Source organism: Triplophysa dalaica, chromosome 18 (genome assembly GCF_015846415.1).
Source record: "Triplophysa dalaica isolate WHDGS20190420 chromosome 18, ASM1584641v1, whole genome shotgun sequence".
Classification (NCBI taxonomy): Eukaryota; Metazoa; Chordata; class Actinopteri; order Cypriniformes; family Nemacheilidae; genus Triplophysa; species Triplophysa dalaica.
In genome coordinates, this window is record NC_079559.1 from 13,050,257 (window position 1) to 13,077,249 (window position 26,993).

The following is a 26,993-nucleotide window of genomic DNA, read 5'->3' on the forward strand; positions in this document are numbered from 1 at the left end:
GATGACTCATTCACACACACACATGCACACACGCACAAACCCTGCAGATATAGGAAGAGAGATTGGGGGAGAGAGAGTGAAAAAAAGAGGGAGAGAGGAGGAAATTGTAATGATGGAGTGAGAAACACAGTGCATGCATGGTCACACACAAATACACACACACGCCAACTTGTTAATGCATGCACACACACGCACAGATACATTATGATAACTGGAGTCAGCATAGCCTTAGGCTATCTCACATGAGAAAATCCTGCCTGACATTTACATGTGTGTTCTTCTACCTGTTTTTCTATATTTATCCATGTTGTACAAATTAAACATTAGCTTTGACATTTAATCGTGCATCTCTGAATCCACAACCTTGCAAAATCCAGCATTATGTTGTGCATAGGCGCTTGAAGACATATACGTTATGTTTGTATGCTATACAGTATGTGTGTGAAAAGCGCCAAGGCCATTTGGTAATGCAAAGTGAACGTTTTGCGCATTACATAACTTTTCGACTTGAACAACCCCTTCACATTCAATCACTTCTCGTTCGGAAGCGAGCCACATCCAAACACTGTAAACTAGATAGGCACCCGCTCTCCAGGGCCTGACGCGCTGACTGAATGTGAGCATAGAGTGAGTGATGTGTGATTTCAAACAAGATCAGGCTTCAGAGATGGATGCGGTTGGGTTTCAGCACAGTAGGATGCAGTTGTTCTGCAGTCTGCAGTGTTTCATGTTGGTAGCTTTGGTTGTAGCTTGTAATTGCTCTTGATATGAACATTTACATTTATGAATTTGACAGACGCTTACATCCAAAATGCAGTCAAGTTATTTATTTTATCAATGTGTTTTCCCTGGGTATCAAACCCATGACCCGTTGTCAAGCACCATCCATATTCTTCAAGATCGAATATAGTGTAAGAAGTTCAGTAACTCTAATGAAAATATTAAAGTCAAAATAAAAAATTCTCATGATTTACTTATATTTTGCCATTTCATTTTTTACTATATAAGCTTGGAATATCTGTGATGTCATAAGGAAGAGTAAATAATAAAATAATTTTACTATTCAGGTAAACTATTTCTTTAAAGGGGCGATGAATTAAGACATTTTAACCCGAGCTTTTGTTATATAAGAGGGAATTGTATTCAAGCAAACATCCTGTAAGTTTCAGAACTGAAAACAATTCAATTCAATTCAAGTTTATTTATATAGCGCTTTTCACAATGTGTATTGTTTCAAAGCAGCTTTACAGGGGCAAACAGGAAAAACATCAAAGTTAAAACACAGCACAGTGCATAGTATTTATACAACGAGTAAGATCATTCTAATAAATAATATCTAATTTCTAATTAAATAAATAAATGAATGAATGCAGTCTCCAGGTGAGCAGGCCAACACTGCCCTGCTGTGGCGTGGAACCCAAACTCCAATGATTGATTAATGGAGAAAAAACCTCGGGAGAAACCAGGCTCAACCAGGAGGGCCAGATCCCCTCTGACGTGTTATAGCTGCACTCAAACGGGTGACATGTGATTTTAGTTTAGCATTTAATACCAAATATTGTAACTTCAGCATTAATAAGACAAATAGTCTGTCTTTGCTCTTGGTTGGGGATGTAGTGGTCTGAGCTGGGATGGTATGATGGTCATATTTCTCTCGACTGGTGGTGGAATTGCCTTAGATGGAGCTGGGATGGTCAGTCAGTCTGCAGCTGTAGCTGGCGTAATCTCAAATTGGGGATGGGCATCTGTCAGTCGTCTGGACATGGTGGAACTTCTTCCTACCTCAGGATGGGCATCCCGAGGCAGAGGCGGAAAGAGAATAAAGAGAATAATTAGCGTAGCTGCTGTTCATTTACTATGCATTAAGTGAAAGCTTGGCTGAAAAGATGTGTCTTTAATCTAGATTTAAATTGGGAGAGTTTGTTACTGAAAACACCCTTGTTACTGAAATTACAACTGATATTAGAACCAGGTTCAGTGAACGCCAGGTCCTGGAATGCACCTATCTATGATGTCATTGATAGGTTGAATACCGCCTCCACAGAAAAATATCAACGACTACCTCTCTAGCCCCGCCCACTGATTCGCAAATGACCACAGGCCTATTCACACGGGATAAGTGTTACCTGGGGACCTCTAGTCATTTGTAATACTTGCAGAGGTTTTCTGTAAATTGTAAATGAAAATTTCCCCCTCAAAAGACCTACCATATTTTGACGACCACCATGGCCCTGTGTTAATATTAGCCTTGTGTGAATCTGCATCTCTGTGATTTGGTGGGCTCTTTCAAGGTTTTATCCGTTTGCAAATAATGGAGGCTGTTTTGGTATTATTTCGGGTGCTGGGTCATATCCATAAGTTACCAGGGGTCTCCCGTTTGTTTATGTATCATGGAAACTCGTCACATTTGAGATTCATGATCTCGGTGATCTTAGCTCCGGTTCGCAATCACAGGGTTTAGGTAAAATTATAATTATATTAATAATATTTCTTCCAAATTTAAAATAAAAATGTAGTTTCTATTTGCATTTATTTTCATGAAACTAATCAAAATAACATAAAAGTCGCTCTGTATTTTTCAGACCTCAGATATTGCAAAGAACAAGTTTATATTCACTTTTAAGTAATACTACTAGACTAGACTAGTAAACTAGACTTGAATGGCCACAATACATCTATAAATGCTGATTAAATGCAAATTTGGAATGGTCTCGTAATTTTTTACGCGACTGTATAATAAATGATGAAAAAATATATATATAATCTTTAATCTGTCCAAACGGTTGTGTAGTGTTAAACAAATGAAACATGTCTTTCTTCTGGACCAAAGTGGGTTATACTGTAGTTGTATATTCTTACCTGTATGTCAACAATAGTCTCAATGGAGTCTATTTTTATTTCACTTACGGAATCTTAAGAGACGAAATTGGTAACTCAATAAAGCATAACTAAGAACTCCATTAAGCTACAGTATGAGAGAGCAACTTGAGCAATACAATTTTCCACTTGGCTTTCATCCTCAATCCCTCCCAATTTACAGTAGCCCGCTTTGTTTCTGAGATTCCTCTATTCTTAGCCCAGTGAGTCAAAACAACCCTGTTCCATTGGCTGGACGTGATCGCTCAAATAACTCTTTTTACCCAGAAGTTTAGAACCGTCTCTCTGGCTGACCAATTCGCGCCAGCCGGCACTGTAGAAATGCATTCTGGGAAAAGAGCTCAGAATGCTGCCTTTCATAAAATGTAAATCATCATTATGTGATTAGCCAACAAAGCTGCCACATGATATTTTAGCGCCTCATAAAGGTATTAAACCCAGAATGAGTTTACTTTGCGACAGCTGGATGATAAATGAACTCCAGATTTGACACTGAGTAAGAGCTTTAACCTGCTTTGTGCTGGATGAATGAGACTCCAGGTTGTCCGTACTGTATAAACTTCATTGATGACTCATGGATTGATGTGAGAGATCTTTTGTGATCATGCAAGTCCGTCTAAAATGTCTCTGTCTATCAGAAGTGCTGCTTGTGACTTGAATCTGGATATAAACAGCTCATTATCACAACCATAAGATCTCTTATTAAAGCCTTTTCAAATGATTTGTCCTCTATCAAGATCAACATGATTACTGTGTACCACTATACTTTTTTGTTTATTACATCTGTCATAAATGACATGACGGTCGGAATGCTAAAATATTAATTTAATAAAGTCACATCAATCAATATTTACTGAGAAAAGACATTAGGCTGGTTTAAACAGAGAAAGTGCATCAAGCAGACTTTACAAACTTTTCACCCTAAGGGGACTTAAAAATGTTGTTTATTTGTCTGTGTGGTGTGTTTTACGACAAACCATGTGCAAATTTATCATTCAAAACCATTGCTGAGTATTTTCCCCATAAAACTACAGTTTTCCAAACACAGTCCAATGTCTAAGCTAACACACAGCTCATGTGTGCATAAAGAAACAAGCTTTACCAACGTCTGGAACTGTCGAATGTCACATCTATATACATGTATATCTATTGTCTGAGATGGTCTGATTGAAAATTGCGTGTGGATCTGCATATTAAATAAAGCTTTTTTTAAGGTATTGGGCAAAAAAAATTATCACAGAAAAAAAACGTTTACATATTCTATTTTAATGTTTAAAGATAAGTTTTAAGTAACACAATTATCAACTACAAGGTGACTTTAAAAGGGGCATAAGAAAATTTCAGTACATCGCAATTCAAACTAGTGTACAAATATCTTGCTCAAAAAAGTATTTAATTATTTATTACTATTAGTTACTAATTATTATTACTATTATTACTAATAGTATTACTTTCTATTAGTAATCAATCTACCTTGATTAGTAAAGTGATTCAAGGATAGAAATGAAATGGCTCTTTGAATTCCTTCAAATAAATAATATAAAACTACATAAAGTAGTTTTATTAGCTGATCAAAGTATTAATAATGTGAGAATTATACATTAAAGCACAGTGTAATAAGAATCATTAAAAGGAAGGAAGGAGGCGGGAACCGGAAGACATTCTAAACATTTAATAAAGTAATTTAACAGCTGGCGGCCCCTCACGGACGACCGCCGGCGAACAAAACATAGACATAAATATAAATACAAATACAAACATAACACAAGTTCGGGCCCGGTCCTCTCTCTTCGACGGTCCGGTCGCTCGTTCCTTTTATATGCTCCCATCTCCTACGTGTTTCGAGCCCGGTGTGCGCACAGCTGGCGCTAATTCACAATTACTCACCGGACTCGAACCACGGTCTCGCCCCGCCTACTCTACTACACACAGATTTTAAAGTTAAACCTTTAATTTTTATGTCAATTCCACTATTGCACACACATATATTTCACACAGTATTTAGTTTAATTACTTCAGAAGTAATTGTAATTAAATTAAGGAAAAAATAAGAGTAATCCCTTACTTTTTAAAGGGAAAAGTAATTGAATTACAGTAAATAATTACTTAGTAACTAGTTACACCCAACATTGTAATACCTTTCTGAATTTCAATTGAATCTTAATTCAGTTTATTTTTCAGTGACATCTATTTAATTCTTTAACATGATAACATATACTATAATGTAATTTAATAATAATATTAATGCTTTTACGCTTCACATTTATCGCATATCGTGAGCATGTCTCGCATCTCCATCACATATAACAAAGTGAATTCCAACATTAAGGGATGATGACGGACGTACAATAAATGAGGGGTGTTCCAACATAACTGCTCTCACTGTAGCTGTTTTTTTTTATTTCCAAACATATAAGCAAGCAAACAGTGGAGAGATTAAAAGTCAAGTGAGCATATGCTGTTCTTTCTGTTGGCCTGTATCATAAACAGAAGCATTTGTGCTGTGAAATGTCAGTCGCAGCCAGGCTCAGAGCCCCTTGACGCCTCTGTAATGTATTCATAATGGGCTAGATCTGCTTGTCATCATAATAATATTAAATTATGTGATCAGATTCAAGATTGGTGTGAAAGCACTTGTGTGTCATGTGTTTGAGTGTATGTGTGTGCTTGTATGGCTTACAGTCAGCAGAAGTGTAGAGTGTTTATGTGGTTTTGTGTGTGGGGAGTTGCATGCTTGGCATTCTGTTTGAGGTTTCAAGCGTCTGATCGTCCTTAAAAGCTGCTTTTTTCTCACCCTTTCCTCTTTTTCTCTCCCCCCTCCATCAGAGACAAATGGCTGCTTTGGGTAGTTGACTGACTGCTGACTGAATATAGTCAGTGCGGTCTGACAATGTGTGTGTGCTTCTGTCTGCTGACAAACAAACTTGCGTTCCCCTTCGTCTTTCTCTTTTCTTGCCTGTGGTGGTGGTTTTCGGTTCCTTCATTATCTCTGAGCAGGGATGTTCTTTCAAAGTTTGTGCTTTTAGCATCTAACAGCCTTTCCTTTGTACAAGACAGTATTGTATTAAATTCCCTCATTCATAAATTAATCTTGAGCTGCTTAATGTATAGATGGGATTTGAATGTGGTTTTATAGATGAGTTCAGCCTTAGGTGTGCTGGATTTGTTCTTTTAGTATTAAAGAGTATTCTTGGTGGAGCAATTTAGCTCACTTGGCAGCCATCTTGGAAACTTTAAAACCAGAATATATTCTGTATTTTCAGAAGTATTTTCTAGTCATACATGTCTTATTTGCTTGAATGAAGAACAGCTGTAATCTGTATCTTCTACCGCCAATATAATCTTAGCTTTACTATAAAAATTTGAGTGATGTTTTTGCGTGAAACATGTTAGATCATTTTAAAGCTGTGAAATCAATAAAATATTCTGTTTAAATTGTGTGAATGTGAGTAACTCAAATATTTATATTAGAATTCACCAAAAATATGAATTGTATATTAAAAATATATTATGTTACTGAAATACTTTTCCATTAAATAAACTTAAATAATTTTTGTACATTTTTAGAGATATTATATGTCCCACTGAAAAAAAGTTAAATGATTTAAAAAGATTTTATTAAGTTAATATAACTGCTTACTTTGTGATATTTACTAAGCCGATATTTACGATAATGCATTTAGTTTGTAAATTAATTTAAAAGATAATCAAAGATATTTAAAATCTATAAATTCCTTTAACATGGGAAAAGAAAGTATCACTGTCTCACCAGACACTCTGCATTGACCTTAAACGTTCCTTAAACTATTTGAAGTTTTACAATCATTCAGTTATTGTGAACCACTGCGACATGCATTTAGCAATATTTAGATGATTTTGATATATCCTCCGGCCCTATCTGCTCACAGTTTTACACTGGTTTATTTCATGTGAGTCTATAGAATGCATATGAAATTATGAATGACTCACTTGAACAAAGAAATCATATGTTTTTTTCTATATAATGTTGGAGCGCAGTGTTCAGATGCAATTCCTCCGCTGTCATCATGACTGTCTATCCAATCAGCATCACACTGTTCACGCTAATGCTGAAAGCCGCTATTTCAGACTGACGCTATATTTAGTTGTTAGTGGCAAACACTGGGTATATTCAGCTGCCAGGATGCAGGCAGTGTGTGCTTCTCATCCTTTTGCGGCCTGTTTGCTGTCGCGACATTGCATTAACCATAATTCACCAAATCTGATCATCTTGTTAAACAACATATTGTCTTTTTGTCTGGTTTCGTCATTGGTGTCTGTAGTTTAAAGACAGGAAGGAATGGGAAATGTGATTGTCTGGGTGATGCGCCAGGAGAAAGAAGTGCAGAACAGTGAAATGTTAAGTTTGTCAGTCATCATTATTTATCTATTGCTTAGTATATTACATTTATATTTTTTAAGGGAATAATTATTATTAATGTGATATCAGTCCGAGGTCTGAGTGAGATGTCAGATCTGTGGCAGGTTATCTGATGTGTTTTTGTTTGTTGTTTTTTTTGTTTATGAATTCTCTTGTCATTGGATGCTCTGACATTTCTGTCTCGTCCTCCGATAGGGCTCAGTGAGCGTGACAACAGTAACCAAGCTGAGAGACGATGTCTTGTGTGTGTATTTTCAAGAATACTGATGCACTCGCAGCTTAGCAGTTTGCATCTTTACAAAAGTAAAGTGTCTGAGACTATTTATGCGAATAATGAATGACTTTCTTCAAAGTTTTCTGCAAAGCCTGAAGGGCTTTTTTATGATTCGATAGTTCACAAGTTGATTTATGAATTATTTTGATGAAGAGCCAAAAAGTTTTTTTTTTAAATATATTCGTTTATTCATCATTCCCTAATATGAGGCCTATATGCAGTTGAAGAAATCTTTACCAAGGGGTCCGAAACCTCTAGTGGTCCGCAGTTGGACTTTGCTGGACAATCATTGTTGGATCTCGTATTAGATAAGTAACTAAAAGTAAAAAATTCCTATCAACCCTCCAGAACTCCCAAGCAACCATTTAACAACGCCCAGAAAACCACCCACAACACAATAACATTGTGCACATGCAAAGTTGGAGCAGTGCTACTAAATGCACCCAATTCCCAAAGTTATATCTAAAAAATGCAGTCACACCCAGATTTCAAGAGTCTCAAGAGTGATAGATGCTAAAGAAGTCCAATCAAGTTCCTGTCCTAATCCAGGACCCACCCCTGCACCTCATCCACCTATCAGCTGGTTTGGAATGCCACTTTAGGATCTTGGTTCCTTTGAGAGTACTCAGAACAACCTGTTTAAAAGGCTCCTAATTGTCATCCGGTGACTGTCACTGCCGACTGAAAGCTTGGCAGAAACTTGATTCCTAGAGTGGCCATCACTGCTCCTGATTTCCCAGCCAATCAGGTTCATCCTCAATGGTGTTCTCACAGGACATGACATATGCCGGGCCATCAACAAAAGACCGCAAATATGAGGACAAAAATGTCTTCTTAAATGAATCCTAGATTTAATCGTTTTGCTCCTTTAATGTTCAGTGGGCCGTGATGTGTCAATGAAAACACACCTCACACGAACAGATTGTCAAACAGAGTCCTGACTGTGAACACAGAAAATCGATTATTATTATTATGTTTATTATATGTGTTCAATATAAACAAATGTGTTATTTCAACTATGGTCAGTCTTAAATGTAAAATATAGTCCTTGCATATTTGCTGTTATTACAAATATTAAGATTTATTATAATCATAGTTTATTCGGTGGTGAATCTCTGTTTACTGTCTGCTAGTGTAGCACCGGTTTTGTTTGCGGAGAGCGCTATCATGATGTGTCGCTTATTAAACTGCCATTGTGAACGTTAGTCTGTGTTGGTTTTATATCAGACTGGTAGGCAGTGTCTGTCATGTGGTCCATTATTCCCATGAAGAGCACATTCACGCGATACGCTGATCATAATGAACATGTGGAATAATGATTTGTATTGCGTGTTTTTTGGTGATAACTGTCTTGCTTTGTTCGTCTTGTTGCGTTTCAAGTCTGTAGTAGGATTGTAAATGTATCATGTGGTGGTATAATGATGTTTTCTCACTTATATAGGAAAGCACATTAAGGTAAAATTTAAACTTACTGTACTGTGGTAAGTGTGTGTGTGTTGGGGCAGAGGGCCACGGCTCAAACGTCACGGTTAGCTTCTGCCTACTGCTTCAGACTAATTAAAAAAGAATATTAAATAAAGTTTTGTTAATACCTGATGACATTATCACCTGACAGAGTCTGCTGGCTCCACTGGACCTATTTTTTCTGTTCTCAGCACACTTGGACTCCTACCACTAACTTAACTTGCACATAACCTGAATTTTTTTATTGAAATTATTCATAATTGCGACAAAATTTGCCATCGGGGGGCTCCGATGTTCTTCCGATCAGGTATATTCACTCTTAACACGCATCACACCACAGTAAAATCTGATCAGATAATCTGTAGAGCTGTTTAAGATCATAAGAACTTTACCAAGGATTGTCGGAAGGGGAGAAATAGGCCCGATTATCTTGTGGTGAGGCCCGGCATTATTTATAAATGTCACTGTCATGGCAATGCATTATAGGCTGCAAAACAGCATTGCATATTTATGGTATACGGGATGAGGTTTAATAGTTGCCTTCTGAAACCTTGTATGTCCCGACTTGTAAAACATTTTTAAGACTTTTATTGGTTAGATATTTGCAAAACCAAGTGACAAACAAGGATGACTAATAATAATGATTTATGGCAAAATAAATCACCAAATATGGAGGTACAAGGTTTCAGAAGGAAAACCCCAAAATGAAAATTCTGTCATCATTTACTTACACTCTTGCCATTTCATCGCTTTCTTTCTTCAAAAGAACAAAAAAGAAAATATTTTGAAGAAAGTTGGTAACCGAACAGCACTGGCCACCGTTCACTTCTATTTTATGGAAACAAAACCAATGTAAGTGAATGGGGGCCAGTTAAAAACTTTTTTCAAAATATCTTCTTTAGTATTCTGCACAGGAACAGTAGTATATCAAAGGTTGTATTTCTGTGGCTTTTAGGAGTATGCATCCATTCCTTGTAGGAAGTTTCAAAATAAAAGTAATTTTTCAAATAAAAGTAGATTGATAAAAATATTATTTGTAATATTTATTATTATTTTATATATAAGGGATAATGTACAGGCAGCCGGTTGTTATCGCTGGAGGGGCTTATTTCGCGATAAAAAAGCCGGCATCTTGTACATTATCCCCGTTATTAAACGGCTACTTGCCACATGAGAAAAAAACTGGACATTTTATTTGCTATTTTTACTGAATGCGGACTTGTTTACTTTCGGTTTTAAGGTAAGAAACGACATTTAAAAGTCACAAACATTCAATTTGGTTTAATCATTTGTAAAGCTAATGTCATATATGTGATTAAAAGACATATTTACATTTAATTTTGTGTAATATTAAACTGCACCTGTCAAAATGATTTGCAGCATCCGGGTTGCTGGGTGTTATTCCTTTCGAGCGGTTGTTATCTGAGAATAACACCCCTGGCCAACCAGAATCAAGTATTACAGAGCGCCATGTAATAATATTATTTATTATCCCATTAGTATGCTATCACGTAGTTTGCTTTCGGACCAGTGACGGTAAAATATTTATTTATTTATTCAAATGATTTAAATCTTTGTAGGATTCACATCGTATCAATTTTCCACCTCGTAGCAGTTCCTGTAAGATCAGGTTTTTGTAGTAGAAATATGCTTATTTATATTAGCAGCTCTTGTATTCTACATCATATCTATTGTTACCAACCACAGACTGATAAAAATATATGTTTTAAATAGAAATGACACATTAGTAGTGGAGAAGGAAGAGGACATGTGTGTGTGGTTAGTTGTAAGCATGGAGGAGAAGGCGGTATTGAACTGTGCAGTGCCTGCAGTCCAATCTGTGTGCAGACCAGAAAATAAAGCAATTTGTTATCCACTCGGTCTCTGCAGGGGTGCCTCCTCAGCACTTTTCCTACTCGCTGTGTATGCGCGTGTAGTGGGCGAGAGAGACTGTGTTTGTAATTTCACTTGTGATGTGCTGTGTGTATGTTCCACTACATTACCTTAATTGCTCGGGTCTGTCTTTGTGTTCCTCTGTTAAGCTCAAAGCAAAGCTCAAGCACTGTGCTTTGCTTTCTGAGTCACTAACACGCTCAAATCTCATCTTGCTCTCTCTTTTCCAGTACAGTATATGTGTTACTGGAAACCAATACTAGAGTTAAAGTCTGATGCGTTTGTCAGAGATGCAAAATTGTCGCTTGTGGTCTTTCGTAAAATCTTCACGGCTGTTTATGTAGGTATGTTTTACATTTTAACACATTTAGTGCTTGTAATGCAAAGACAAATGATAGGAAATGAATTTTGCCTTAAAGGAACAGTTCACCCAAAATTGAAAATTCTGTCTTTATTTACTCACCTCAAACAGTTCTGGGGCACTATTGGCAACCGTTTTCATTTTTCCTACCACGGTAGTCAAAGGTGGCCAAGAAGTGTTTGGTTACGAGCATTCTTCCAAATATTTCTCTCTGTGTTCATCAAAACAAAGAAATGTATACGTGAACAACTCGAGGGTGAGTAAATGATGACAGAATTTTCATCTTTGTGTGAACTGTTCCTTTAAGAAATTTTTATTGCACCATTTACCTTTGGTTCCTGACAGTTTATTTAATTCAATTTACCCAAATTTATTCATTATTTTGGGGCGAACTGCCCCTTTAACCAGCCATCTTTTTAAATATATTTTTACCGAAAAACAAACAAGAGCTCAACTTTGGACAGATAGGAGTGGATGTATATTGATGTATATAGGCCTGTTCATTTTTTATAAAGACTATTTTAGCTCACTGTGGGAAACATCTGTCTTCATTTAAGATCAGGACTCAAGATCAGAGAGGGAACGAGAAAGAGAGCGAGAGAGAGTAAGACAGAGTGAGAGAGAGAGAGACTGTGTCATGCTGCTTAGACAGTCATTTAGTGGGACATGAAAAAAACTTCAACAGCTCCATCAGATGCCGTTTTTATTCTTTCAACCACCCATCGATCCACTTGCACAGGATTATGGTAATTTTAGGCATTGAAAGATACATCCATGGTCATTTCAAACAACGACCACTTGGGGCGTCTTAGCAGATAAAAATATCTTGGTGGCTTTCTACTTCTCCATATGACCTCTTTGTGCACATCTTTTTAGATTTCATACGCATAAGGAATATTTATCTTGCAGGACTCACAATCTCTTCTGTCAGTGCTGGTGTAAGAAGCAGGTCTGTTATAGTATATAGAAATATAATTCTTTTCAAAGCCAACAGATTTACAGATGAGACAGAATTAGCGTAAAATAGGATTTGAGGCATTTGCCAGTGGCTTAGTATGTTGTTATGGTAACCTCTGCAGTTTTATCGAAAAAGACAGATTGTATTTCTGGGCATAACAGAAAAAAATCTGTATATGAGCCTAAGTATGATCAAATAATTGACAAAATAAAGGGTAATATGATTTATTTTTGTTGTTCTCATAGAAACATTGAGCATCCTTGATATCTTGATTGACAGGAGTTTCATCCAATCAGCAGTAGCTATCCCATTCCTACAAAACACCTACCTTTTCCGGTTTGACTGATTTGTCGTTGTGTTTTCTGACTTGTTATTTTTTTCCCAAATTGTTGTTGTGTTTTAAGATGTGCTATTCTGTTTTGATAAAGCGTTTTCAGATTTGTCATTTTGATTTTGGATTTTTTATTTTGCTTTAAGATTTGTTTTTAGTGTTGCAACTCGTTGTTTTGCACTTCTCGGCCACGGTAGGTGTGCAAGCTTCACTTAGACAGTAAATGCTCTTTCTTTGTTTCTCACATTACTCTTCTTGTCTGTGTAGTGTGCTCTTACTGTCTTTGTGCATACGGAGCGATTTTATCTTTATTTTCTTATATAGATGTTATCTCTATGCTTGTCCTTTTTGTAGGTCAGCATATGTGCTCTTAATATGTGTTTCATCACAGCGGTGCTTGTTTTTCTCCCTCACATGAGTCACATGAGTTTCTAGTTGGTGAAGCGACCCTCAAGCAGCGAGCTCTCACACACACTGACCTTATGTAATTCAGTCAGCCTTTTCCAATGATAAGCGATCGGGAACATCTGAGATGAGCATTTGAGTGTGTCTGGATCATCACATGCAGAATATATGTTTTGCATGGTTCTGAAAACCACAGACTCAAGTGTATCCGTTTTATTTGTGTGCAAAAAAAGTTGTAAGTGTAATGTTAAAGTGTTTGGGACAGTGTTAAAGCGTGTTTGAGCTTTGTGTATCAGAGAATATGTAGCATTAGGGTTTAAATGCGTTGTTGATGTGTTAATGAAGTTGCCACAGACCTAAGTTAGAACGGACGCCATATTTTATTGATGTATTAGAATTTGAATCTGTGTAGGATAGAATAACTGTTCAGTTGACGTCAAACAATCAATGAAATATTAATGAATTGCCTCTTTTTTTTAGTGATTAATACACTTATTTAAGAAGCAAAATGGCATTAAAAATGAGGTGTGAGTGATCTGTTTCTCAGCTGTGAGTCAATTCTCTGCTTTATTATTGTCACAAATATGCCACTTGCATGTTTCTATAAACTGGTTTAAGCTTTTTTTATCATTTATTTAAAATGTATAGGTATCACTTTTTGATAAGGTTTTTTGTTAACAATAGTGAATGCACTAACATCACAACACAATGTAGGTTTTCAGCATTATCTTTGTTAATGTTGGTTAATGCCAATTCAGTTGTTCATGTAAGTCCATTGTGCATTAACTAATGTTAACATTTTCAATGTTTAATTCAAAGATTAATAATTGCTGTAGAAGTAGTGTTAGTTGTACGGTGTTAATTCATATAAATACAACCTTATTTTGTTACAGGTTCATTTAAATCATAAATGGAGCCTTAAAGTTTTTGTCTGCGGTTTCTTTGTTTATACTATACATAAATAAACCGAGAAATAGACTAAACGCTTTAACCATTTTTGTGCAATCACTTTTATTACAGTTTATTTCATCACCTATTTATTTCACCTTTTTACGAACCACCCGCGATCCAGTTTAATCAGACACTTAATGTGTTGAAATACTGCGTACATAGTACTGTATTTAAAACAAGTTATTGCCATTCTGTGTTTCCGGCATTAACTGTGACTTGCCTTCGGTGAGATTTCCCTCTTCCTGACACTAGTTTCTTCCTGCCGTGTGCTGAACCAATGAGACTCAGATCATACAGTGATTGCATTAATATTACCAGTATCTTAATACATTTATATAAAATAGATAGTTTACCCCAAAATGAAAGTTCTTGCATCATTTATTCATCGTTATATCTTTCCAAACCTGTTTGACTTTCTGCTGCAGAACACAAAAGAAGATATTTAGATAAATGTCGGTAACCAAACAACATTGACCCTCATTGACTTCCATTGTGCGGACAAAAAACCACAGAGACATTTCTCAATATATCTTCTTTTGTGTTCCACTCAAATACGTGTTTTCAACAACGTGAGGGAGAATAAATGAAATCAGAATTTGTATTTTTGTGTAAACTATGATGCATCACAATCTGACAGAATGTGGTAGTCTACCGGCTTGAAAGATAACGATTTTTAATGTTTAAATAATCTGTTGGTTTTAAATCATTATCAGTGAGCTTCCCTGTCAGTGTTATGCAAAAACTGTGATGCATCTTAATAAGGGGTCAAAAATAAAGCTGTACCTGTGTAGCAGTTCACAGATGGCCTCACAGCTTTGCATTCAGTGTAACACAGCATGACAAGACATATGCATACAAAATCAAAGTGAAGCTCTTATATAAAAGGCTGATTAGGCCTGATAGATCGCGGTGTTGAAAAGGTTTCTCCCTTCATCCATTTAATCTCAGCTTGTGCTGTATCGATGTACCGTGGAGCCCGAGTCAGCTTGAACGCGAGGCTGGGGGGCTTTAAATGAACATCAGCGCTATGCTCGAAGACAAATGACTGCTGATGAAATGTTAAATATTCATACTAACACTTAGAGCCATGTTGGAAACAACCCACTGCTCAACGGCAGCCATTAAACACCGCCACACCTAGGATCTGTGCTGCCAGTCTATATTACATAACTCTATGCTCCACCAAACAAGGGCAATGCCAACTACAGTATGATACAGCCATTACTCTCTGGCATGTTACAGACCCACAATGCCAAGTCGTATTATGTAACGATGGAAAACACAAACAAAAAAACATTATAAAGGCTACAATATGTAGGACATAAAAAATCCATAACATTGTATAAATGCCACATTGACTGCCATTGACATTAGATTAAATAAAAGTGTTGAATTTGAGTTTTGAAACAATTTGTTGAAATGGACAGTGTGTAATTTTTCGTAGTGTCTATTGACAGAAAAGCAATATAATATACATAACTATATCATTAGAGGTGTATAAAGACCTTATAATGAAGTTTTACAGTATGTTTTTATTACCTTAGAATGAGCTATTATTATTGACATGCATCGACGGTCCCCATACATGGAATTGTCATGTTATTTCAACAGTAGCCCAAAATGGACAAACTGCTCTGCACAACGCGTTTCGTAAATATGTTATCTCCTTCTGTAAAAAAGTGTAAACCTAACGACATCTTATAATGCTGTCAGCCGTCGTAGTGCTTGGAAAGTGAGCCGTTGGTTGCAATTCGCAACCTCACCACTAGATGCTGCTAAATGTCATAAACTGGACATTTAATGTGAGTCACAGAAATGAATTGATCTTGAGAAACGCCATCTAAACATCTATACACAAGGAGGGAAACTTGTGTAATAACATGTGTTTTAGGAAACTTAATAAAATAATCACTATATTCACCTTGCTGGTTATTTTTATATTAGCAGCAAAATCATTGTCAATATAGCGTGAATACATTTAGTGTTCTGTAAGTTTCTGTATTATAAATGGCACAATTCATTGGTTCACTATAGTCAGGCGAGACTTCACGTGTCAGTGAAGTATGTTTAAACTAGATTACCCAGCACTGCACATTCTGTACAGTTATTTTTAAGTGTTTCAGTGAGCAATTTGTTTGAGTGATTTATTTTATTTATCCTCTCTCCTTCCCTGATGCTGAGTCAGATCGAATTTGCAGATCAAAGCTGTTTTTGGCCTTTTGAGGTTAATAAAGTGTTGAGATTTGTGAAATGACATCCGTCTTTGTCTTTAATAGTGTTACCAGACTGGTAGTACACAATGTTATTCTTAAATTATTACACGGCTCGGTGGAATGCTTGATTCCGATTGGTCGCGACATTTGAAGGTTCGTTATTCCCAGATAACAACCTCTCAAAACTAATAACACACAGAATTTTTTTAACAAATTAAATATAAATGTCTTTTAATAACTAGTTTACAAATGATTAAACCAAATTGCCTGGTCGAGGCATTTGAACGTCATTTCTTACCTAAAGTAAACAACTTTTTCTGAAGGTCTGCATTCCATAAAAATAATAAAAATAAAATGTTTCAAATTCACATTTCATTTCAATTTTTTCTCATATGGCAAGTAGCCATGTGATAAGCGGGATAATGTACAAGCAGTTGGCTGATATCGCAAAATAGATATCACTTCGCATTGGGTCCTGATCACACTGTCGGGGCTCATTTCTACGATAACATCTGCCTCTACATTTACCATTACTTATTGGACTGTCTGTACTATTATTAGGTCTTTGATTTTAATATATTGTGAATAGGGCGGTATGATATGCAGGAACAATGTGAATAACGTGTTTGGTAATGCAATGGGGATATTTGATGCGATTAACCCAAGATTAATGTGTCGGATCAATTGAAATTATGTAAATGGTTTTAAAGCCCGAAAATAAATACCCAGACAATATGCTTGTTCCTTCTCTGGTAAAGAATGCATCATTTCAACATCATTTCAGTAAATATTTAGCAGAATTGATGTTTTGTTAAAATTATTATCCATCAGTAATGGAAATTAAAAAAGGCTAACGGCTTATTTCACAAATGACTAAATAGACTTGTAACATCAACCTTGTTTCTAGTGTCAGAACATGCGTCTTAAACGGCTGGTCAGCAGTTAAGTGTTGAATATCCAGTATCTCTCTAATCCATCCATCCTCATAGATGTCCATTTATTATTGGAATTGGATCTTGTGTCTTCCATCCCTGGTGTTACTAAGCAGGATGGATGTTGCCATTCACTAATACCGCGTGGACGTTCACACACTCTCACTCCCAACTCAGGTTGACTTCTGTTAAGACTGTTACACACATTGTTATAAGGACACGACTGCCATGTGTATCCCAAACATGCACACAATCCCACATACAGGCACACAGTTATCCTGCCTCCCTGGAGACCAATGAAAGTCATTAAGCCATTGGCAGGTTCAGTGTCCTTTGAAAACGGTAGTGTTGTAAGACAAACCGTTGAAAAATTACCCATATTACGCTCTTACGGTGTGTACGTGTGTTTGTGTGTATCACAGTGAGATCTACTGTAATTAGAAAGTGACATCAGCAGTGGAGACTCCATCAGTCTTGTGTGTAATGCTGAGGTTTGGATGAACCAATGCTGACGTCCTGTTTAAATGTAAACCGCTTGCGTCATCAAATGGAAAAAAAGCTTTTTTTCACGTTTGTTTCATGCACGCTTCCCCATCTGCCATTGGTCCGAAAAACAGATAGCTCCACCCTCAACCGATGAATTAAAAGGGATTGTTCACCCAAAAAGAGAATTGTTGTCATCATTCACTCACCCTTTTGTCATTTCAAACCTGTATTACTTTGTTTCTTCCGCAGAACACAAAAGAAGATATTTTGATGTTGTTAACCGGCACCTACTCACTTGCAATGGTTTGGTTAACAACATTTTCCTAAATATCTTCTTTTGTGTTCTGCAGAAGAAAGCAAGTCATACAGGTTTGAAATGACAAGATGGTGAGTAAATGATGACAGAACTATAACTTTAACCATCCTGTAGACATTTGTATTACTGTGTGATTTCAAATTGTGCTTTTTCTTGTACCAAATATGTTTTTCTTGTGACTTTTAGATGTGCATCTCGTTGGTGGTGAACTGTTTTATTTATAGGTGATTTATATGGGGTCCACGCCAGCTGTGTGAATGCTGTATAATTTTCTATGCTGGCGTGTGCACACGCAGTGTTTGTGTGTTATGGTGCATAAAGCTTTCTGATGGTTTTATTAGATAAGGAAGTGTACTATAATAACAGAATGAATCCTTCCATCCATCCACCTAACAGGATTTATTTTTTCTCTTTCTTAGGAAACTGAGATCAGCAAGAAGAGAAAGGAGTGTGAAGTTCTTGAGGAGGAGGTGAAGAAAAAGAGTCAGTCATGTCAAACTCTGGTGAGAGCCTTTACAAGTCTCAGGAGAGGGTCATGCATGCTGGGTGTCATGAAGAATCTTTGTTTGTTTGTTAGATGTTTATAGTGCATCTAGAAGAAGTAGTGGCCAAAAGTGATGTCCGGAGGGGCATATTTGTACAATATTTACTTTTAACACCCCCACAGGTTAGTTTAAACCATCACAATATGAGATTACTCTATCGTGGATAATGAACAAAACACTAAACCATTAAAATGTTTATGGGACAGAATTATTCAGCATAAAGACAGAATTTATTCTAATATACAAAAAGTGCATAGAATAAAGCATACATTAAAAAAAGTTTTATCTGTTATTAATTTTTGTTGATTCTCTCTTGTAGTGATTTATGTAGTCATTCTCCTGGGCCTTGACTCTATAAACTTCACACATGTGTTGTGTTTAACTTTTTGCCAAGCGTCTTTGAATTCTTCTCAATTTTTATTTTGAAATATACAGTGAGGATGTGAATTCCCCAAAGTTGGACATCACTTCTGGCCATTACTGTATATGGAGGAACAATTGGAGTTGTATGCTATAAATTCTGCTGGCTATTTGTAGTGAAGCTTGAAGCAGATGGAGTAACTGTTTGCATATAATGTTTAATGTTATTCAGATGTGTATTTGTCACCTAAGTAATGTTTCATTTATGTTTCGATGCTCCGTATGGCAGTTGATTTGGATTTAATTCCAACATGCACCTGTAAAATTTTCCATTACGAAGCGATGGAGTGGTGCAGAGATTTTGTATTTTTCTAGGCCAACCCCGAAGTTAGCGCCACAGGGGTTTCCCATAGACTTTTGGAAGATTGCAAAAAATAAGATATGTGTTTAACAAAGGTTTATGAAGATTACACGTTTCGTCTAACAATATAATCTTTACATATTAACACATTTATTACTTTTGAAGCCTAAACACAATCAGCAGAAGTATAAAGCTAATTTGAGGCTAACAGACTGGTCGCTTGATGGCACCACCAAGCATCCGACAGTCCCTTTTAGCAACTTGTTAGCAACCGGCGTTTTTAAGACACGATAGCTGTGTCCCAATTCGAAGTCTGCGACATTTAAAGGTAAAAATTAGGTCTCAGTCTTCAAAGCACGCAGCCCCCGAAAACCACGAAGCGAACCGATATGAGACTGACTAGCCTTCCAAATCCAGGAACTGCCCAGAAACAGTTTTCTGCAGGTAACAATCGTTTATTTAAAGAGTAAATATTACAATGTCCTTAAATTTAAATTTCATGCAGTGTGTAATGTTGAGGTGTGTGGATGCAAGCAGTCTGGCAAGTTTTAAAGCCGTAAGTGAACGAATATCAAAGATATTGGCTTGGGAAAAAGGAATTGACTCTGAATCACGCAAACGAGTCACTCGTAGGTCGGTCTAATTTCAGCTCCGGGTCGGATTTGCGTCACTCCGTGTAATGCCCGCCTACGTTCGATTTGCGGCACTGCACGCATTAGACCAATCGCAGCAGACAAGACCATCTGACCAATTGGATCAGAGTAAGCTGACAGAAAGAAGGGTCAGTCAAGAAGGAAAGTAATAATAATTGCCTATTGTAAGTGTTTTTACACCATGTATGTACGTAAAATAATGAAAGACATTACAAATGCAAAACATTTACTCTTAAACTAAAGTTAAAATTTCTATTTTAACAATTTGCAGCCGTTACAGGCTAAAAGTGCTAACTCGCTTGCGGGATTTGCATATAAAACATGTAATCTCTGAGGCACTCTTTTGTAAAAATGCGATTGGTCGCCAAACACGGTCATTATTTAGTTTTACGTAACTACTTATTTTAAGCAGCATGAAATTGCTACTGTGCCTTTAAGACTTTCTCATGTAAATTGCATCTGGGATGACTGGCTAACCTCGATATGATTGACTAATCTGGTTGAAATTAGTAATAATGCTTACTTTAGGGCTCCAGTAAAAACCATGGGTACTTTATTAAATATTTAATAATAATAATGTCACTGATTTCATAATTTATAATGTCACTGCTTCCCATAAACAGTTTTCACAGTGTAGATCATTTTATGTTAAACTCTTGTATTTACAACATCAGTGAATTTTGTTTTTGATGATACGGCTCCTTTAACTGTGACCAGAGCACAGGTCACCTTACGACGCATCGCTCGAAGCCACAACATTGGAATGCGGTGTAGGATTTTGCAGGGTATTAAACCATTAACCTTCTGGGACATGGCCCACTTCTGCAGGACTTCCCATGAGATCTGTGTGGTTCTGTATCATAATTATGCAGAATTTTGATTGGCGCGGTACATTTTGATCCGGGTGGACCTTTTCTGCTGGAACGCAGTTGCTGATGGAGGTGATTTCTCGGTAGAGGCACATAGATGTTGGAAAGGCTTTTAGTTTTCAACAAGGATTGCTATGCTGCTACACCATGACCACACACACATACTCATCCCTCTCAAGGGCATTTTCTCTCTCTCTCTCTCTCTCTCACTGTCCCCGTACTCCAGACGTAGAGCACTGACTTCAGGGTGCACTGTCAGGGGAAACAAAGTGGAGAGAAGGACAAAAACGTAAGAGCAAGATAGTGGAAACAAGAGAAAGTGTAAGGAGAGAGAGAGAGAGAGAGAGAGAGAGAGAGAGAGAGAGAGAGAGAGTAAGGGTTAGTGGAGGATATGTCGTACAGAGGCTAATCGTCCTTGACTGCCATGGGAAACTATTTTAAAGTGGCTCTCTCTTTTCTTTATTCATCTCACCTCAGCATTCGAGGAAGACTTTTCTTCCATAACACATAAGAGAAGCTCGCTGGGTCTTTTTAAAGCTGAGAAAAACCTTTTAAATGGGTCATGCCCCGAATTTCAGATGTGATTCCTGGTTTGCAGTCTTTTATAGAATGAATCAAGTATGCACATAACACAGTGCCAATGTGTCACGCAGTACATGATAAGTAGTGTTTTGTGTGGTTTTCCTGGAAAAATATCTACACATTCTTCAAGCATAATGTGAGTAAAATACTGAAAACAAACATGACCCTAGACAACCAAACCAGTCTTACGTGTAAGACTTTTTCCAACATTTTCCAACATTTTTCAAAATGTTTACATCATCTTAAAGCTGAATAAATAAGGATGGTTTTTAATTAATATCCTAATAATTTTTGGCATACATATTTGGCAGCAGCCATATCACCCTGTAGCCCAAGACTGGTTACCCACTGCAGCGAAGCAGGGCTGAGAAAGCACTTTGAGTGCCCAGAAAAGCGCTATATAAATGTAACAAATTATTTATTTATTATTATTATATTATTAAAAAAAGAAAGCTACTCAAGACTGGTATTGTGATCCAGGGTCGCAAAATCAAGTTTTTTGAGAATATATCTTAATTTAGTGTGATTTAAAGGTCCGGTGTATGAAATTTAGCGGCATCTAGCAGTGAGGTTGTGAATTGCAACCAACAGCTCACTTCAACCTACAATGTAAACATTTTTATTGTGTTTTAATATGGAGTAGAATATACTCGAAATGAAGGTAGAGTTGCCACAGCTGTGAGGTTTTCATTGATATCTCTGGTGTTATGAGTAACAGAAGTTGATCAACAAGCCCCTTAACTTTATTTAATCTATGTATTTTTAGGTGATTTTGGCTTAATTCAGTTTAGTTGTGTCGTGTTAAAAGTTTGTTTTTGTGGATTATGTAGTTATACTTAGGGAACTAAATGATCCATAGATATTATCTCAATCTGAGAAAACCTTTCTTTGGGGAAGTTCTAGGGCATTCTCAAAGACAAAAAATCTAAAAATGAAGAAACCTTTTATTTTAAAACTGCTTTATTTTAAGGCTAGAGATGGTCCATAGTGATAACAGTGTTTTATTGAAACGGTGCTGTAAGTCAGTGATGTGTCCTCAGTACATATGTGCGTGTGTCTTTGTAGGATGTGTGTTACTTAGTGTGTGAGAATCAGCGGTGTAGATGTTTCTCTCCTGTGGGAGTCTCTGTATACCACAAGAGGCTCTGTTTTCACAGTAATGACTGTTAAAATACGCTGAGCTTAATCTCTTGGCAGGTCTCTACACACGAAAACATTATTGAAGCCTGAGAGGGCCTATTACTTTTTTGTTAAACTTTATTCGTGCCGTATTGGCGGACAATTCATCCAAGCTCCTCCAACCTCTTTTCTACGTTGCTTTCATACAATGCAATCTTTATTTATCGCAATGTAACTAGGGTCAGGTGAATTTCATCAGAGCATTGCAAGAACATTTGTAAAGTGTACTGCAGTCATTTTTTAAAGTAAATACAGTACAGTTTAAATAAAGTGATGGAACTATTTGAATCCCTTTTTCATTATGTGAATCTTGGCTACTTTTATGACATTATTAAAGACTGTGCTAAAGCTAAACCAGTACTTAGTTGTTATATTGAAATGTCTGGATGAAAATTTTGATCTCATGTGACCTCTTTAGATGAGTACAGTCAGTGATGTTCCCAGTCAAGCACACTATTCACCGAGCTGCAAGGTCCTAACTCAATTACCTAAAATCTGTGTCCGTACGTGGGAAACTTTGAATCATCTACAAGATGCCCTGGGTTGTTTGTGTGGTGTGTGGTTGTTTTTGTGTGTATATGTATGCCGTTGTGTGTGTGTGTCAATTAGCGACAGAGCAGGGCAGTTTGTCCCCTCGGCTCTAGTGGTTGCACTCTGTACTTTTGTGGTCATTCTGTGTCCTTCTGAAAGGCTAACATGAATTAAAGTGGAACAAAATGGCAAAAAAGATTTGATGTCCTTGTACATGATGTTTAAAGCAATTCAAGCAAAACACACCAGTTTCAGTCTTTTATTCCCTCCTTGGAGCTCAGTAATACTGGAAAAAGCCATCCTGAGCGGTAAACACTTTTAATGTCTTCTCTAAAAATTTTCCAAATTTATATCAAAAAAGAATTTGGGAAATTTCAATGGTTCATTGCATAACCGTCAATGGAGAATGTGTCATCACAACTACCGAACTACATTCACATCACATATCAGATCATACAGGCATTTATTTTTTACAAAATGAAGAAAATATTTGAAATCTGGCTAGCAGGTATTTAATTATTAAGAAAGTGTTTGGTGAGGTTAAGGGTAGTAGACATGTCTTTATTGTCCCAATTAATGTCTCTATGTAATACTCTGAATGAGCTCTTTAATTAGATTAGATTAGATTCAACTTTTTTGTCATTACACATATATAAGTACAGTGTAATGAAATGTCGTTTAGGTCTAACCAGAAGTGCAATTAGCAAGTGCAGGATATACAGTGTAAATAAATACAGAATACAATATTAGGAAAATACTATACAATGGGCATGTACTATGAAAATATGACAGTCGGTATGTACTATGAACAATATAAACAGAAGGCTATATACTGTGAACATTAATGTACAGGTGGTTATGAACAGATAACAATATAGACTATACAATAGTGCAAGTGACTTGAGTGTGCATAAGTTACAGACATTAGCTATTAAAGTTACAGTGCAGTGAGTTGATGCGGTTATTAAAGGTACGGTGCAGTACATGAGTTAATGCAGTTATTGAAGTTATAGTGCAATACATGAGTAGATGCAGTTATACAGTTACAGTGCAGTAGATGAGTTAGTGCAGTTATTGAAGTTACAGTGCAGTAGATGCGTTAATGCGGTTATTAAGGTTACAGTGCAGCAGATGAGTTAGTGCAGTTATTGAAGTTACAGTGCAGTAGATGAGTTAATGCAGTTATTGAAGTTACAGTGCAGTAGATGAGTTAGTGCAGTTATTGAAGTTACAGTGCAGTAGATGAGTTAATGCGGTTATTAAGGTTACAGTGCAGTAGATGAGTTAGTGCAGTTATTGAAGTTACAGTGCAGTAGATGAGTTAGTGCAGTTATTGAAGTTACAGTGCAGTAGATGAGTTAATGCGGTTATTTAGGTTACAGTGCAGTAGATGAGTTAGTGCAGTTATTGAAGTTACAGTGCAGTAGATGAGTTAATGCGGTTATTAAGGTTACAGTGCAGTAGATGAGTTAGTGCAGTTATTGAAGTTACAGTGCAGTAGATGAGTTAGTGCAGTTATTGAAGTTACAGTGCAGTAGATGAGTTAGTGCAGTTATTGAAGTTACAGTGCAGTAGATGAGTTAGTGCAGTTATTGAAGTTACAGTGCAGTAGATGAGTTAGTGCAGTTATTGAAGTTACAGTGCAGTAGATGAGTTAGTGCAGTTATTGAAGTTACAGTGCAGTAGATGAGTTAGTGCAGTTATTGAAGTTACAGTGCAGTAGATGAGTTAGTGCAGTTATTGAAGTTACAGTGCAGTAGATGAGTTAATGCGGTTATTAAGGTTACAGTGCAGTAGATGAGTTAGTGCAGTTATTGAAGTTACAGTGCAGTAGATGAGTTAGTGCAGTTATTGAAGTTACAGTGCAGTAGATGAGTTAATGCGGTTATTTAGGTTACAGTGCAGTAGATGAGTTAGTGCAGTTATTGAAGTTACAGTGCAGTAGATGAGTTAGTGCAGTTATTGAAGTTACAGTGCAGTAGATGAGTTAATGCGGTTATTAAGGTTACAGTGCAGTAGATGAGTTAGTGCAGTTATAGAAGTTACAGTGCAGTAGATGAGTTAGTGCAGTTATTGAAGTTACAGTGCAGTAGATGAGTTAATGCGGTTATTAAGGTTACAGTGCAGTAGATGAGTTAGTGCAGTTATAGAAGTTACAGTGCAGTAGATGAGTTAGTGCAGTTATTGAAGTTACAGTGCAGTAGACGCGGTAATGCAGTTATTGAAGTTACAGTGCAGTAGATGCGTTAATGCGGTTATTAAGGTTACAGTGCAGTAGATGAGTTAGTGCAGTTATTGAAGTTACAGTGCAGTAGATGCGTTAATGCGGTTATTAAGGTTACAGTGCAGTAGATGAGTTAGTGCAGTTATTGAAGTTACAGTGCAGTAGATGCGTTAATGCGGTTATTAAGGTTACAGTGCAGTAGATGGGTTAGTGCAGTTATTGAAGTTATAGTGCAGTAGATGTGTTAATGTGGTTATTAAGGTTACACTGCAGTAGATGAGTTAGTGCAGTTATTGAAGTTACAGTGCAGTAGATGTGTTAATGCGGTTATTAAGGTTACAGTGCAGTAGATGAGTTAGTGCAGTTATTGAAGTTACAGTGCAGTAGATGCGTTAATGCGGTTATTAAGGTTACAGTGCAGTAGATGAGTTCGTGCAGTTATTGAAGTAACAGTGCAGTAGATGCGTTAATGCGGTTATTTAGGTTACAGTTTAGTAGATGAGTTAATGCGGTTATTAAGGTTACAGTGCAGTAGATGAGTTAGTGCATTTATTGAAGTTACAGTGCAGTAGATGCGTTAATGCGGTGATTAAGGTTACAGTGCAGTAGATGCGTTAATGCGGCTATTAAGGTTACAGTGCAGTAGATGAGTTAATGCAGTTATTGAAGTTATAGTGCAATATAATATCAATCTAATTGAGGTGGCCAAACAAATGAAAGAAGGCGGTCTGCTTTAACTGTGAACATAGCTAGTGTATAACAATAGTTAGTAAATAACAAATGATTTTTACGACGTAATAGGTAGAAAAAATATATAAAAGTGATTCATTCCAATATTATATCCCAGTTTCACACTACCATTCAGTCCCACATTGTCCCACACAAAAGTATTTCTTTTCTCATATTTGGTTTGTTGGGTGATGGTCACCCTAACAGTAATGTTCAAATATACTATAGAACTCAAGAATTTTACTGCAGTCGCATGTAGTAAATACTATAGTGTACAGTATTTTTATGGACAAATGTATTTTCTACTGTATAGTAAAGCATTGAAAATACAGAATTTGGTAAAAAACGTATTTATCTATTTGTATAACGTGAATGTCCTTTTTCAGTTACCTATCTATTCATGTGATGACCTCCACTTGTGATTTTAAAGATGATAACAGACTTAAACTATGCTACAACTGTCAGGAATTTCGAGTGAGAAACCATGCACAGACTGCAGTTTTCACAAAGACTTTATTTAAATTAAAAGCCCACGAGGGGGCAAACAGAAAATAAACAAGAACCAAGGGTAGAAAATGAGCACTAAAACGAAACACTTCCCACGAGGGGGCAAAACAAGAACTAAACCGAAAATAAACACAACTCACTTCTTTGGGGACAAGGCAAGGACAAGGGGGACAAGGATATGGGGAAGAGTCAAACCAAACCAGCACAGGACTGAACACAAGAGTGCCATAAATAGGGGAAACTAACAAGGGATAATTACAATAGCCAGGTGTGGGGAATGAAACACTAGCATGAAGCTAAACGACGGGGGCGAGGTCAAAACGCGAGAAAAGAGCACATGGCCATTATAACAAACAATGGCCATGCGCTTCCACACAAAATACAACAAGCACAAAAGACATGGTACTGTCACAACCCTGTCCAAAAAAATAGAAACTCCTGACAAGGAGGACAGGATCATGACAACAAGTGTTTGGACTGTGCTATAAAACTAGTAAACTCTGTAGCAATGTTGCTTTGTGCAAAAAACATAAACCTACAGCCCTGTGAAAACCATTTGCATCTATGAGTTCATCATCAATATATTCAGAGTG

General features: G+C 36.7%; 1 protein-coding gene across 4 annotated transcripts in view; it reads left to right on the forward strand.

Annotated features, from left to right (window-relative positions):
• The window catches only part of rimbp2b (RIMS binding protein 2b), a 97,535-nt gene that overhangs the window by 11,328 nt on the left and 59,214 nt on the right, over window positions 1-26,993 (forward strand). For all 4 annotated transcript variants that reach the window (XM_056773041.1, XM_056773052.1, XM_056773046.1 and 1 more), the window contains exon 2: window positions 18,280-18,363. The gene's annotated coding sequence lies outside the window, so the exon portion shown is untranslated. The remainder of the gene's footprint in view (window positions 1-18,279; window positions 18,364-26,993) is intronic.